Source organism: Cupressus sempervirens, chromosome 3 (genome assembly GCF_028749045.1).
Source record: "Cupressus sempervirens isolate cs-2001-9-10 chromosome 3, ASM2874904v1, whole genome shotgun sequence".
Taxonomy (NCBI): Eukaryota; Viridiplantae; Streptophyta; class Pinopsida; order Cupressales; family Cupressaceae; genus Cupressus; species Cupressus sempervirens.
The window spans coordinates 591,805,656-591,821,692 of NC_143120.1; positions in this window are offsets into that span (position 1 = coordinate 591,805,656).

The following is a 16,037-nucleotide window of genomic DNA, read 5'->3' on the forward strand; positions in this document are numbered from 1 at the left end:
TACACTAAAACCATCTATTCTACCATGAAATCCAACCAAAATAAAGAAAGCAACACAAAGTAAAACTCCCTCTTTATTTGTAGCTCCCATGTCCTTCTTTCTTCTCCATATGATTTAGATCCAATTGCCTATAATGCACACAATTGAAAAGAAAAATCCTATGATATGATGATTTTATGAGAATACTAGAAGAGTTATTTTAAGCTTTGACAAAGGAACTCTAAAAGATTAAGGATCAAGGAACTAGAAATGAGAGCAATGTGGCTCATTTTATAGCCAACACACAAGAGGAGAGCATTAAACTTGTCACCTTGGACATGCAACTTGGGAAGAGATTCCATAGGAAATCCATGACACATATGACACAAGATGCCAAATGGAACATTGTATGATACATAGAAGTTAACATGCCTATAAATGAAAGAGGATCTATGATGTTTCCTGTGACACCTCAAAGTCACTTATAGCCAAGAATCTATGATGATGACAACTAAATTTAGATATGTGTAAGGAATAAGAATATATGGATTATGGCATATCTTAGCCAAGTGTGATGATAAAATTCATGATGTAAGATGTCCATATGTCATGATGATGTCAAGATTATGTTAGGATTTTGTAGAATATTTGAATTAAAAATTAATTATTCCATGAATAATAGAAATTATGAATTTGGAAACTAGAGGTGGAAATATGAGCTAGGAAATTGAGAATTTCCATGGTTTGTGAATGATGAATCAATTAATTAATAGTATTAATTAATTAAGGATGTTAATTAGGAAGAATGATTAGCAAATGCAAGATGAAAAATGATTGGAATGACATAGGATTAAATTATGGGTTATTTAATCCTATAAGAGAAAATTAATAGATGATTGACCAATTTGATTTGATAAATGTGACAATAACCTTTGATGACATGTGATGATTATGTAGATCAACTAGGATGATGATGCATAGACCAAAGCCATGGTCAAATTGGATGACTGATTTGGATTGATAACATGCCAAGGAAACATGACATGGGTTAAGAATGTGTAACATTTAAAATCCATTGTAAATGCTATAGGATTGAAATTGATTGATAAGTTTGATCATAATAACATTGATAGATGTTGTCAATGTTATTAAAATGGTTGATGATGTCCTGGTCTAACACTAAGGGAGTAGAAAATGTCAATTATTAGATGGTAAGAATGATAGTTTGACCTAGTACTGAGATCCATGATAGTACCAAGGTTGGATTGTTAGGTTTGATACGATTTGATAGGTTTTTTAGGCAAAAAGAGACATGAAGATGCCTAAGGTTGATCAAATGATGATTGATTTGAGATGTTTGACATGTTTTCGATTGATTATGGTTGATTTGGAACTATTTTGGGTTGATTAAGGATGATTAAAGGTTGATTCAAGGTGATTCTAGGTTGATTCCAAAAAGTTTGGATAAAATGGGGATCAATTTTGGAGTAATCTGCAACTGATTTGAAAGGGGATATGAATGATGAAGAATATTGTTGAAATATGGTTGAATAATGATCAAGGTGGCCAAAAGATTAGAATTAGTCAAATGAGAAAATGGGACAAGATGGTGCAAAAAAGTGATGAAATCATAGACACGAACCATTTTTTAGCTTCTATATTTTGCCCCTTTTTGATACAATTTGATTTAGAGCATTGTGCCAAAGAATCCTAATCAAAAAGCCATAAAAGTATGCCCCAATAATGGTGATATACATTGATTCTCCCTCAATAAATTGAATGGGATAGGCATATGATAGGTCAATTTATCAACAATGAGAAAACAAAGCCATAACAATTGACAGATCATAAATCAGATCTCAAATGCAAAAGTTATGGGCTTTGGAGTGGAAAAAGTATCATGACCAACATAGAAAATAACTCTTGCATGTCCATCTAGGCAAAAAAAAGGCTATAAAAGGGCTTGGAGAGGGTTTTGAAGTCATTTTCACCCTCTCAATTTGAAGAAAAGCCTTAGGAGCAAGGAGAATGGACTAACTACAAAGGGAGCAACATCGTGGCAAATGAGTGTGTACCTATTGATGATGGGAAGAGGTAGGACCTCTAGTGAGTACATTGAGGCCATATTTGTGTATTTTACGCTCTATTATTCTTTTCATCCATTTAAGAGTCAGTCAGTGGTCAAATGATGCCCATTTGGGGTCTCAAGGTAACTTTAGAGCATCAAAATGCCCCAACTATGCCCAAAATGCATCTAACTATGTAGTAGGTGCACTTGGCATGACCAAGTGTGCAATGGGCTTAGTTGAGGGCCTCAAATGCACCATAGGATGCTCTAGGGCTCCAAAAAGTGTTTAGATGAGCCTCAATCAACCTAAAACTTGGGGCACACAAAAATACCCTAAGATGATGTCAAACAAGAGATAGGAGTTAGTCAAACATGGCCAGAGTGGTCAAACTTGGTCAAACTTAGGGTAGATTTAAGATAGACCTAGGAAAAAGCTAACAGAGAGCGATGCACAAGGCTAGAAAAGGTGCAAATAGACTTGGAACAATCCAAAATTTGGTATGCATGCTCCAAACTATAGGAAGATTTGAAAACATAGGTCAACCTAGGCAAACAATGTTCAAGAAAGCCAAACCTAGCTCAATGGAAGTAAAAGTTGACATATGGATAAGCAGAGGGTCATAATGATGCAAATGAGCTTCAAATGATCCAAAACTTGGTAGACATGTTCAAAACCATAGAAAGAGTTCAAAACATAGGTCAACTTCATAAAATATGCTTAGAAAAAGTCAAAATTAGTCAAAAAAGGTCAAACTAGGTCAAACTTAGGTTAGACATAGATTAAACTTTTTACAAAGGCACAAAAGGTTGACATAAACTACATGGTTATGTAGGAGGATCTTCCCCTATTGTAGACAAGGGGACATAAGCCTTAGAGCTTGATGTTGTGACATTAGAACTTCTAGTGAGCATGAGATCTTGGTAGGACTTGGACTATATCATATTACTTTTTGTTGGAAATATAGATGGAGTAACTGAGAGGGGGGGCGGGGGGGGTGAATCAGTTACCACAAAAACAAATCCATAGACCCCTTAGATGTCCAAAATAACTAGTTACTGCTGTCACTCAGTAGCCACACAGAAAAATGTTGTAACTCAATAGATGAACTATGTATTAACTTATTACTAATATTTAAGCTTTCTTAATTATTAACATGCATGCAAAAAGAAATAACATGAATACAAGAGACACAAGATTTAACGTGGAAACCCAATATGGGAAAAACCACCAAGTAACTAGCTACCAATTTTCACTCTTCTAAAGTGAGCCCTGTTAGGAGCCAACCCTGTTAAAGGTTACAAAACACACTATTAAGTGTGACCTTGTTATAGGATTTAATCACCCTACTAGGAGTGGCCTTGCTAGAGGACTTTAGAACAATTCAGTAGAACTATCCACCTTGTTAGAGGATTTACAAAAATGGTTGCTAAACCAACTCTGTTAAGAGATTTAAAATTCACTACTACAATTGTGAGAAAGTAACAATGAGTGACCTGAATTAGATGCAACTAATCTTTGCTGTTATAGATTTTTTTCTACTTCACTAGATCCTTACTGATCAAATACACCTTTGATGCTCCTCAAGAATATCTGATCCTTCTGCAAAATTTGCTCACACTTCCTCTTTACACAATCAACTCACTTGCATGCTCGCTCATTCATACATCCATTCATACTTTAGAATTCACAACTTAACTTGTTATTTATACCTTACAAATTGTCAAGTCCACTCATTTACAAGTTACATTTACCAATAAATAATACATCAATCAGCTACAATCATTACATGAAACAATTAAACTTTATTTCCTAAAATAATGAAATCCTTCATTGACTGACCCTGTTCAGTAAACACTGCTTCCAAAAATGATTTTCAGTATTAACCAAGTGAAGCTCAGTAAACACTAAAAACTCTACAAAATCCTTTGGAGACCAAGTGAATTCGGTAAGAACTGATTTTTCTTTGCTGACCTTGTGAGCTCAGTAGAAACTATCTTCTGCCATAAAATCCTTCAGCGCCCAAGTGAGCTCGGTAGAAGCTATCATCATAGTGTAACTTCCAAAAATGCCCGATAGACTCTATAAATTTCTTTGCTGACCATTTGAGCTTGGTAGACTCTTTCTAATAACTTATATGACATTTGTGTAACATCAAAGACAACACAAAATTGAACAATTGTATCCAACAATCTCTCTCTTTGGCATTGATGGCAACACAACATGTCATAGCAGAATGAAATTTGAAAACAAGTCTTTTTCTAATAGAATGTTTCTCCATATTATATTTCATTCCACAAACCTCTCAAGTACACTAATCTCCCTTTGTGAAGGAATTACATAACTTCTTTTCAAACATCAAACTCTTCAAAAAAAAATTCAAATTTCAGAAAGATATGACAGTATACTCTCCCTCTTTGAAAAAATTGCTAAAGACAACACAAACCAAATGAGGAATAATGTAGCTTATTTACTGATTCATATGTAATGTTCTCATGATTATTCTACATCAACTGAAAGATCTTCAACTTGATACCTGTTGATGCATCACTAAAACTTCATTTTAGTGAGCTTCAGATAGGGGAATGACCCCTAGCTTACCTCTTAGATACAAGAATGCATTGTTAGGTAAAGGATTGGTGAATATGTTAGCAATTTGTTCTTTTATATGGACATATTCCAATCTGATCTCCTTATCTTGCACCAATTCTCTAACAAAGTGATATTTTATTGCAATGTGCTTAGTTTTTGAGTGCATTACTAGATTCTTAGATATGTTGATTGCACTTGTATTGTCACAAAATATAACAATAGGTTCTTTGATTTCCACATTCATGCCTTCCAATAATTGTTTGAACCAAATAATATTAGAACAGTTTACTACTGCTACAACATACTCTGCTTCTACAGTGGATTGGGATGTACAATTTTTCTTTTTACTTGTCCAAGAAACCAACCTCTTTCCAAGAAAGAATGTACCCCCACTTGTACTTTTTCTGTCATCAATGTTTCCTACCCAATCTGTATTAATAAACACTTTCAAATCTAGATTACCTCCACATTTGTACCATAATCCATAATCTTTAGTGCCTTTCAAGTATCTCATGATACTTTTGATTGTCATCATGTGATTTTCTCTTGGTTTTGCTGAAAATCTTGCTACAATACCAACTGCAAGGACAATATCTGACCTTGTATGAACTACATACTACAATTTTCCAATCATAGATCTATACAATGTTTGATCTACCTCCTTTGATTCATCATTCTTGGTAACCTTTAGACCAATGCGCATAGGAGTTCCAACTAGTTTACAGTCTTCCATACCAAACTTTTTCAGTATCTCCTTGATGTATTTTGATGGAGTGATGTAGATGCCATTCTTACTTTTTTAAATTTGAAGACCAACAAAGAATTTGATCTCACGAAACATAGACATCTCAAATTCCTTGTTCATTTGCTATAAAAATTATTTGCATACATCATCATTTCTTGTAAATAAAGTGTCATCCATAAATATCTCTGCCAAAAAAATATTTTTATATGGTCCTTCCTTGATATACAAGCTAATATTATCATTAGTTCTCTAAAAACCAATCTAAATAAGATAGTTATGCAATCTTTAATACCATTTTCTAGGGGCTTGTTTCAGACCATATAATGCTTTGTGTAATTTGCAGACCATGTCCTTCTTGTCTGGATCAACAAAACCTTTAGGCTATTCAATGTAGACTTCTTCATCCAGTATACCATTGAGAAATGTTGACTTGACATCCATCTAATAAAATTTAAATCCTTTGTATGCAGCATATGCAAGTAGGGTCCTGATACCTTCCAATCTTGCAACATGAGCAAAGGTCTCTCCATAGTCCATTCCTTCTTCTTGAGAGTATCCTTTGCATACTAGTTTATCTTTATTCCTTGATACCTTACCATCTTCATTCAACTTATTTCTAAATACCCACTTGGTTCCAATCACATTTTTATCTTTAGGCCTAGGTACAAAAGTCCATATTTTGTTTTTCTCTATTTTCTCTATCTCTTCATTCATAGCCTCAATCCAACGTTCATTTCCTAATGCATATTTGTCACTTCTAGGTTCAAAATTGACAAGTAAACAAGTACCTTTAAACTTACTTCTTTTCATAGTTCCTTCAAATTTGTCTCCAATGATCTGATCTGGTGCATGATGTCTCCTAACATATTTAGCTAAAATAGGTTCCTTGCCTTTTGAATGAATTGCATTGTCATCCTCTTGCACTTCAACTTTAGGTTCTGGCTATTTTGTCTACTGCTTGGGTCCTTCAGACTTGATAGGCATTGGCTTGGTAGCATCAAAATGTAACTCAAGTTCTTGCAACTTAGTTATTAAAGACTCAGGAGTAGAAGATTCCTAATTAACAAATATATCTAGCACTATATCAGGTTCCATGAAAACAAATCTTTTGTAGTCTTCTGGTTCCTTTTTGCTTTCTTCTTTACTCCTTTCTGCAAACTTGTCAACTTGCACATGTGCACTTTCTATGACTTTGTGAGTGGACAAATTCAAACATTGATATGCTTTGCTTTTGCAAGAATATCCCAAAAAAATTCCTTCATCACCTTTCACATCAAATTTACATTTTCTAGATTCTTTCAAAATATAACATTTACTTTCAAATACTTTTAGGTAACTTACATTGGGTTTATAGCCATACCATAACTCATAAGGGGTTTTGAATGAGTCCTTTAGCTGTACTTGGTTCAAGGTATGAACTATAGTGCTAATAGCTTCCTTCTAGTATTTGATAGCAATGTTATTTTCAATCATTAAGGTTCTTGCATAGTCCATGATAGATTTGTTTCTCCTTTCAACTATTCCGTTTTGCTCGAGAGTTCTAGCGGCTAATATCTATCTTTTGATTCCCCTTTTAATGCAAAAGTTATTGAACTCATGGGAGATGAATTCACCACATCTTTTTGACCTTGATCATTTCAATCTTTTGCCTATTTCTTTTTCTACTCTAGCCAAATACCACTTGAACTTTTCAAATGCTTTTGATTTCTCTCTTAGATACATGATAGTCACCATTCTAGAGTAATCATCAACAAAAAGAATGAAAAACTTTTCTCCAGTATAACTTTCAACTCTAATAGGTCCACACAAATTTGTATGCACAATTTCCAAAACTTCTTCAAAATTATAGTTCTTACTTTTAAAACTAGTTTTTCCCATCTTACCAATCTGACAATTCTTACATAGACCAACATCAGGTTTCTTTATACTATGGGTGCCTCTAACTTTCCTGAATTTGCTTATTTTAACTAGATTATCAAAGTTCACATGACACAACCTTCTATGCCATAGCCAACTTTCTTCAACCTGAGTAATAAAACATGAACATTCACCAAGTTCAAGATAGAACAAGTTACCTTTTGTCTATATGCCTAATCCAATAAGCTTTTCTTTGTCATCTAGCGGTCTTTCTTTTCCATGCATGAATTCCACTTTGAATCCATTATTGAGTAGCTATGCCACACTCAACAGATTATGTTTTAGTCCTTCTACCCAATATGCATTATCACATACAAGCTCTTTGGTTAGTGAGATTCTTCCTCTTCCTTTTATACAACAAGGTTCATTATTACCAAACCTCACACTACTACCATCATAGTCTTCAAATTGTTCAAATTTAGTTTTATCACCAGTCATATGATGAGAGCAACCACTATCTATGATCCATGTATCATTCGTGCTTACATGAGAGATAAGTGCCATTTCCTCATCATTATCAGATTCATCTTTCATAGAAATGTAAAAAATTTCATCTTCTTCTTCATCAAAATCATTAGAATCCTTAGCCATGAAACATGTTTTCTTACCTTTGTCCTTGAATGATTTGAAATCTTTCTTTCCGATGCTCTTGTGACCTTTCTTCTCATCCTTGTTTTGCTTGTTTGGGCACCTAGTAGCAATATGGCCAAGAATCCTTTATTTTCTTACCTTTCTCCTTGATTGAAAGCTTGGATTTAAATGTTGACTCAATGTTCTTGGAAGCTTGAACATAGTTATCATAGTTATCTAGCTCAAATATAGTCAATCTTCCTACTATGGCCTCTAAATTTATCTTGTGATTTGCTTCACATCTTCTTTCTTGAATTGCAAAAACTCTACTTGCATAAATGGGAAGTAATGTTCTAAGAACTTTACTTACAATTGTTTCCTCCTCAATATCTCCTCCAGAAGCCTTGATAGCAGTGACAACTACTTTGACTCTTTCAACATATTTGGCAATGTTTTCATCCTCTCTCATCCTCATCTAATCAAATTGTCCTCTTAGACTTTCTACTTTTTCTCTTCTCACATTATCATCACCTCCATAGATTTATTTCAACTTGTTCCACATTTCAAAGGTAGTTTTTCAATCCTTGACATCATCAAATTCCTCATAGCTTAGGATAGATGCAATGTCTATCATCATGGTGTTATGAGTCTTTTTCTTAGCAATGTCATTAGCAGATAATGTACCAGAAGGAGTTACATATGCTTCATCCAGATATTTCATTCTTGTATCTCTAATGGAAGCCAAATGGAGTCTCATGAGACCTTGTCATGCTGAAAAGTTATCCCTGTTAAGCCTTGGAATTTCCCTCTTGTAAGACATCTTGATCTTTAGCTTAGATCCTTGAAATCCTTCCTGCAAGCACCAAAAAATCTAATACCAATTGTTGGAAATCTAGATGGAGTAACCGAGGGGAAGGGTGTGAATTAGTTACCACAAAAACAAATCCACAGATCCCTTAGATGTCTAAAATAACTAGTTACTATTGTCACTCAGTAGCCACATAGAAAAAATGTTGTAACTCAGTAGATGAACTATATATTAACTTATTACTAATATTTAAGAATTCTAAATTATTAACATGCATGCAAAAGAAATAACATGAACACAAGAGACACCAAATTTAATGAGGAAACCCAATATGGGAAAAACCACCAAGTAACTAGCTACCAATTTTCACTCTTCTAAAGTGAGCCCTGGTAGGAGCCAACCCTATTAAAGGTTACAAAAAACACTATTAGGTGTGACCTTGTTAGAGAATTTAATCACCCTACTAGGAGTGGCCTTGCTAGAGGACTTCAAAACAATTCAGTAGAACTATCCATCTTGTTAGAGGATTTACAAAAATGGCTACTAAACCAACTCTATTAAGAGATTTAAAATTCACTACTACAATTGTGAGAAAGTAACAATGAGTGACCTGAATGAGATGCAAATGATCTTTGTTGTTACATATCTCTATTCCAATTCACTAGATCCTTACTAATCAAATACACCTTTTCTAATCCTCAAGGATATCTCATCCTTCTACAAAATTTTCTCACACTTCCTATTTACACAATCAACTCACTTGCATGCTCGCTCATTCATACATCCATTCATACTTTAGAATTCACAACTTGACCTTTTATTTATACCTTACAAATTGTCAAGTCATCTCATTTACAAGTTACATTTACCAATAAACAATACATTAGTCAGCTACAGTCATTACATGAAATAATTAAACTTTATTTCCTAAAATAATGAAATCCTTCATTGGCCAACCCTACTCGATAAACACTGGTTCCAAAAATGATTTCTAGTGTTAACCAAGTGAAGCTCAGTAAACATTGTGAAATCTACAAAATCCTTTGGGGACTGAGTGAACTCGATAAGAATTGATTTTCCTTCACTGACCTTGTGAGCTCAATAGAAACCATCTTCTGCCATAAAATCCTTCAACACCCGAGTTAGCTCAATAGAAGCTATCTACATAGTGTAACTTCCATAAATGCTTGGTAGGCTTTGTAAATTGCTTTACTAACCATTTTAGATCGGTAGACTATGTCTAATAACTAATATGACATTTATGTAACATCAAAGGAAACACACAATTGAATAATTGTATCCAAGAACTTTTATGCTAGAGATGAGAGGGAATATAGTCCTACTAATAGCACTGATAGAGAGGTGGCATTTGGAGACTAGTTCTTTCCATTTACACATGGGCAAGGTGGTTGTGACCTTAGAGAATGTATGGAACATCCTTCAGATTCTGACTCATAGAGAGTTAGTTGTGTATGACCCAGCTACTAGGTGAGCAATACTACACTAGTTATTTCAATGTGGAGACGTAGAGCTAGGGATCTGAGATTATGAGATTGGATGGGAGTGACTGGTGGCATGACATGAGCATCTTATGGAAGTGATTTTTTTGGTGGTGGGTGGACTACCAATACTTGATATGCATAAAAATGGATTTCTTGTTGGATGGGGCAGAATGCTCGAGAGGATAGTCATGGATGCGACCATGTTTTCCTAGGGACATGTATGCTTGGTATGTTGTTCTACTATCTACACCAAGTGGTGTATAAATGTGGACTAGCATTTAGTACTAGAGGTACACTATTATAGATCTAGGCCTATGAGAACATTGTGGTATTTAGACAACTTGTAGAGAGAGAGCTAGTTGAGGATATGCCTTATTCATAAATCTATAGAGACATACTGGCACAAGGACTACTAGGGTATACTTAGTTCTTTGGGCATCAGCTTGATACCATGACACAATTCATCTAGAGAGCATACAGGGATTTCCTAGGGTGGGACAATGATGAGATCTTCCTACTATACTATAGATAAGAGTGCTATCTAATAATGCATATAGTGATTCATCATTTGGTGATAGAGATGTACCTACTAGAGTGGGTACAAAGATAGTTTGGGGGGGAGATGGGAGGTTCTAATAGGTTTGATGTTGTTTGCATGGTCCAAAGTAGAGATGTGGGAGTGGGGAGCACCTATTAGGACACAGGTGGCTTATGCACAATTGGAGGAGCTACATCCTAGGGTGTGGGGAATAGCAGCAAATGTGGTGGATATAGGTATGACAATGGAATATGATAGGTGGTTTGTGGTGCAGGAGCACAGTGCAATAGGAAGTTTGGTGGCAACAGGAAGAGGGCATACAACATACTAAAATGCAAAATTTTGTTATAAAATATAAATGATAATCGATGGGTTTTCTTTTTAAGGTTTTCGGCCTCATTTCCAAGATTAGTCCTATTTTCCACATATTACAATCCAAATAGCACAAATTATAGTCAGTTGTATGTTTTTCACAAGAAATTGAATGTTACGATAGGAAGATTAAAAGTTCCTATCGCTTGGCAGTTTTCTTTGTTTACAGTAGAAAAAAAACTCAATGTCATTATAAACGATGGAATATCAAAGGTCATAATCATATAACCGATAGGAATAGGAAGAGTCATTGTAACTACCTAGAAATGCAATTATAAAAAGGCATGAGTGGTTTGAACAAAGGGGTACCAAGGAATAGCAAAAAAATGTAGTCTCTTAGTTCTTTTGGGCTATCGACAATCATTTGCCCTTGTTGTAGTTTTCTTAGTTTTCAATAAAGTTTCAGTCTTTTTGTTTCTATTATCCTTGGTGTGATCCTCAATCCATGCTATCAGTTGTGGAAGCTTCATAGTTTTATTGTGTTTTAACATAGTTTCTAATTTAGTTATGTGGAATGGTTTAAAAGATATTGATTGTATATGGAAATGTTTCTGATTATGTATTAGTTTTGGGTTTGCATTTTAGAGCCTCATTTATATGGGAATTCATATGTTTTAGAGTCCTTAGGTTTCTATCATACAGTAACTGATTGGCTGCAGGAAGAATTTAAGATTCCTATCATTTTATGACATAATTAAATTTTTACAAATTTGCAAAAAAAAAAAGCATGTTTTAGCACATTTGCCTATATTCTATTTTTATAACAGAAAAATAAGAGAAATATATTTGGGTAAAAGAGTTCATTATGAATTTATTTGTGATGTATGAGTCCTTTGATGTAATCTAGTTGAGTGTTTAATCCCTCCTAGATTTTCCAGAGATGCCTCTGCATCAATTTGTACAACATCATCTGAGGTCAATGATAGATCCAACAATGTTGGTACCATGAGTGAGATTATAGGTAGAGTAGGGTGTGGAGGATGATGAGGAGAATGTTGAGGAGGGGGATGGGGAGGAGGATGAGGGATATGATGATGATGATGATGGGAAGGAGGGGAGTGATGGTCATGGAGAAGAGTATGTTGATGTAGGGGATGATGATGTTGGGGATGATGATGAGGAAGGTGGGGATGAGGATGATGAGGGAGGTGATGAGGATGACATAGGTGTAGATGTGGGAATGATGGATGTAGAGGAGGATCTAGTGGATTTAATTGGGGGGATGCTAGTACTGGTACAGGTAGGGCCTAGCTAGGTAGAGATTATGGAGGTGATCAGAGGGCTTTCGAGTTAGTTAGACTAGGTTTTAGTGGAGAGGAATGTCATGATATCAAGGAGAGATGAAGTGATCACAAAGAGGGATCAAGTTATGAAAAAGATGGATATAGTGGTGCATAGGGTAGAGAAGGTAGTGCAAGAGTTGCAAGAGTTCATTAGTAGCATTAGAGATTTGAACTTCTAAGAGATAGCTATAATGATGACCAGGGCACGTGTGCATACACAATACTAGAGGGATCATTATGAGATAGTAGTGCCACCATGGTAGAGGGTAAAGAGATATTGTGCATCAAGATCTCACTCACATCCGACATAGAGGACATAAAGCAATGCAAGGCTAATGGGACCAATGAGACCACCATAGATAATAGAGGGATCATCCTCAAGGCTGAATAGAGGCCATGTGGTTAGGGGTAGCATAGGATTACACAAATATGTTCATGTATAGAGGGGTTTCTCTATTTTTTTGTTTTCTATTATGCTCTTTCATGGTTCATTCCCATATGCAATTAGTATTGATGTAAACTATGGTCATGTACTTTGACACTTTTGTGAAACATTTATGAAATGCACTTATGTTATGATGACTATATGAGATGGATTATGTATGCATTTTATATGCTTTATATGGATGTATTTATGCTTTTCCATGTGTAATTTATGTAATGATATCATGTTTTGTTTTATCACATGTTATGCTTAGGAAATGACATATTTATTTTTGCAACATGTTTTTCTCATGAATGAATGTCTAATGAAATGTAACATCATATGGAATCAATGCAAATAAAATGTAAAATGATATGAATGCCATGTTTATGCATATGTGTATTACTTTGGATTTTTCTAGACTTTTGACATATGTAGGAATGTAAGATGGCAATGATTTTGGTGTATTAGAGTACAAGACCATGGTGGAAAATGAAGGAGACATCAGAAGATAGTGGAGGTGAGATGAAGAATAGTTAGTATGGGGTGAGGACTTTTGCTTTTAGAAAGTGCACTATATGTTAATAAAGCTTTATTTTGATATGACAGATGGAATGTAACACATCACAGCATAATGGGCCAGAGTGTAAATGAAAACATTTTGCATAAAAAAGTAAGAAGTAGATAAAAAGTGGCCTTTTCCTTCCTGAGGCATATATACATGCCCCAAATTCTCAAAGGTATATTTTTAATAGACAAAAAATAAAAGATGGCCATGAATCATCCTAGCCACTCTCATGGATTAGTTTATATCATTTTCATTAAGTGACATATGAACATGATCAAATAAAAATAAAGAAAAAATAAATCCCTCAGTAAACAATGTAAGCTAACAACTGTTCTTGTCCATTATTACTTTCTTGTTAGTGTTTTAGGTTCTTTAGATAGTGTTTGATAGGTTGACAATGTGATAGGTCTATTGGTTTATTGGTTGATAGATTCTATTGGAAATATAAGAGGAGTAATTGAGATGGGAGGGATGAATCAATTACTACAAAAATAAATCCTAGATCCCTTTTGATGTCAGTACAAAATGCAAACAAATAACTAAATATTATTGAAGCTCTATAAACACATAGAGTGTTGTAACTTGGTAGTAACTAGATTAGCTTTGTAAAAGATTAACATATAAACCATTAGATGTTATTTGTGATTACCATTACTTTAACTTAGTTGAAAACACACAAATAAAATAGCATGAACACATTTGAGACTAGGATTTAACATGGAAACCCAATTTGGAAAAAACCACCAATAGCAACTAGTTATTGATTTTCACTCTTCTAAAGTGAGCCCTGTTAGGAGCCAACCCTACTAAAAGTTACAAAACACAATGTTAGGTGTGGCCCTATTAAAGGATTTAATCACCTTATTAGGAGTCTCTTGGTTAGAGGTCTTGAGAACAATTCAATGGAATTTCCACCTTATTAGAGGATTTGCAAATAGTTTTTAAGCCAACTCTATTAAGAGATTTAGATCATTTCTATAATGGTTAGAGAGTAACAATGAAATGACTTGATTTGAATGAAACTTAATTGCTGATTTTAGATATTTGTTTGGGCTTGTACTTGATCCTTCTTGATTGAATATGAATTTTCTACACCATAAGGATATTCTACTTATCCTTCAAATTTGCTTCTGCTACTTACCAATAGATCTTCAATCACATCACCATAATTTGCACACTCTCTTGCACTCACACTTACACACTTTCTTGCACACACACTTTGAAATCTCAACTTGAACTTATACTTATACCTTCCATTATATCAATTCAGCTCAAATACAACTTACAATAATCAATATTCATCACCTTAGTCGGCTAGAATCAATAGATAGATCAATTAAACTCAATACAACAAAATAGGAAAATCCTTTGCTAGCCGACCCTGCTCAATAGTAACTAACTTTGAAATGATTTCCTTCATTAACCAAGAAAAGCTTGGTTAACACTACAAACTTATGAGAATCCTTTGGCAACCAAGTGATCTCGGTTAACAATGGTTCCATCCAACTTTTCTTTGTTGCCCAAGTGAGCTCAGTTAACACTCACTTTCTACAACTTTTCCTTTGATGCCCAAGTGAACTCAGTAGACACTACCTTCTAAACTAGGAAAACATAGGAACACTCAGTAGTACACTAAAATTTGTCTTCATTGATTGAGTGAGCTCTACATTTACTGACTAATAATGATTATGACATTTGTGCAACATTAAAGACAATACACAATTAATCAATTGTATCCAACAATCTCCCTCTTTGGCATTGATGGCAACACAACATGTCATAGCACAATGAAATTTTGGATTTGAGAACTCCCTCCATATGAGCTTTTCCTTTTACTAAATTTTTTCTACAATAGTTGTTACAAAGTTCATTCAGAACATTCTCCCTCTTTTAGCAAACTTCATCTTTTAGAAAACTTCTCCCTCTCTAGTTTCTGACTTTATTTTGGTTCCAAAAATTTCTTAGAGATATGACAATAAAATTCTCCCTCTTTGACAACACTTTCCAAAGACAATAACTCTATAAATTTCAATGTACCTTGAGTACTAATTCATTCGTAATATGCCCTTGCCAATTCTACACCAACTGATTAATCTTCAATAGGTTCTAGTTAATGCATTCACTAAACTTCATTTAGTGAATTTCATATAGTTAAATAACCCCTAGATTACCTCTTGATATAGAAATGCATACTTAGGTAATGACTTGGTGAATATGTCTAAAATTTGTTCCTTTGTATTCACATATTCCTATCTAACTTCTTTATCTTGCACCAATTCTCTTAAGAAGTGATATTTTATAGCAATATATTTTGCTTGGAATGCATCATTGGATTCTTTGATATGTTGATTGCATTGGTGTTATCACAATATATGACAACTGAATCTTTTATTTCTACCTTCATTCCTTCTATCAATTGTTTGAACCAAATAATTTTAGAGCAATTGAATACTAGTGCCACATATTCTACCTCTATTGTGGATTGAGAAATACAATTTTGCTTCTTGCTTGTCCAAGATACTAGTCTTTTACCCACCACTAGTTATTTTTCTGCCATCAAGACTTCTTGCCCAATCAGCATCAATAAATACTTTTAAGTCCAAATTGCCTCCAAGTTTTTACCATAAACCATAGTCTTTAGTACCTTTCAAATATCTCATGATTCTCTTGATT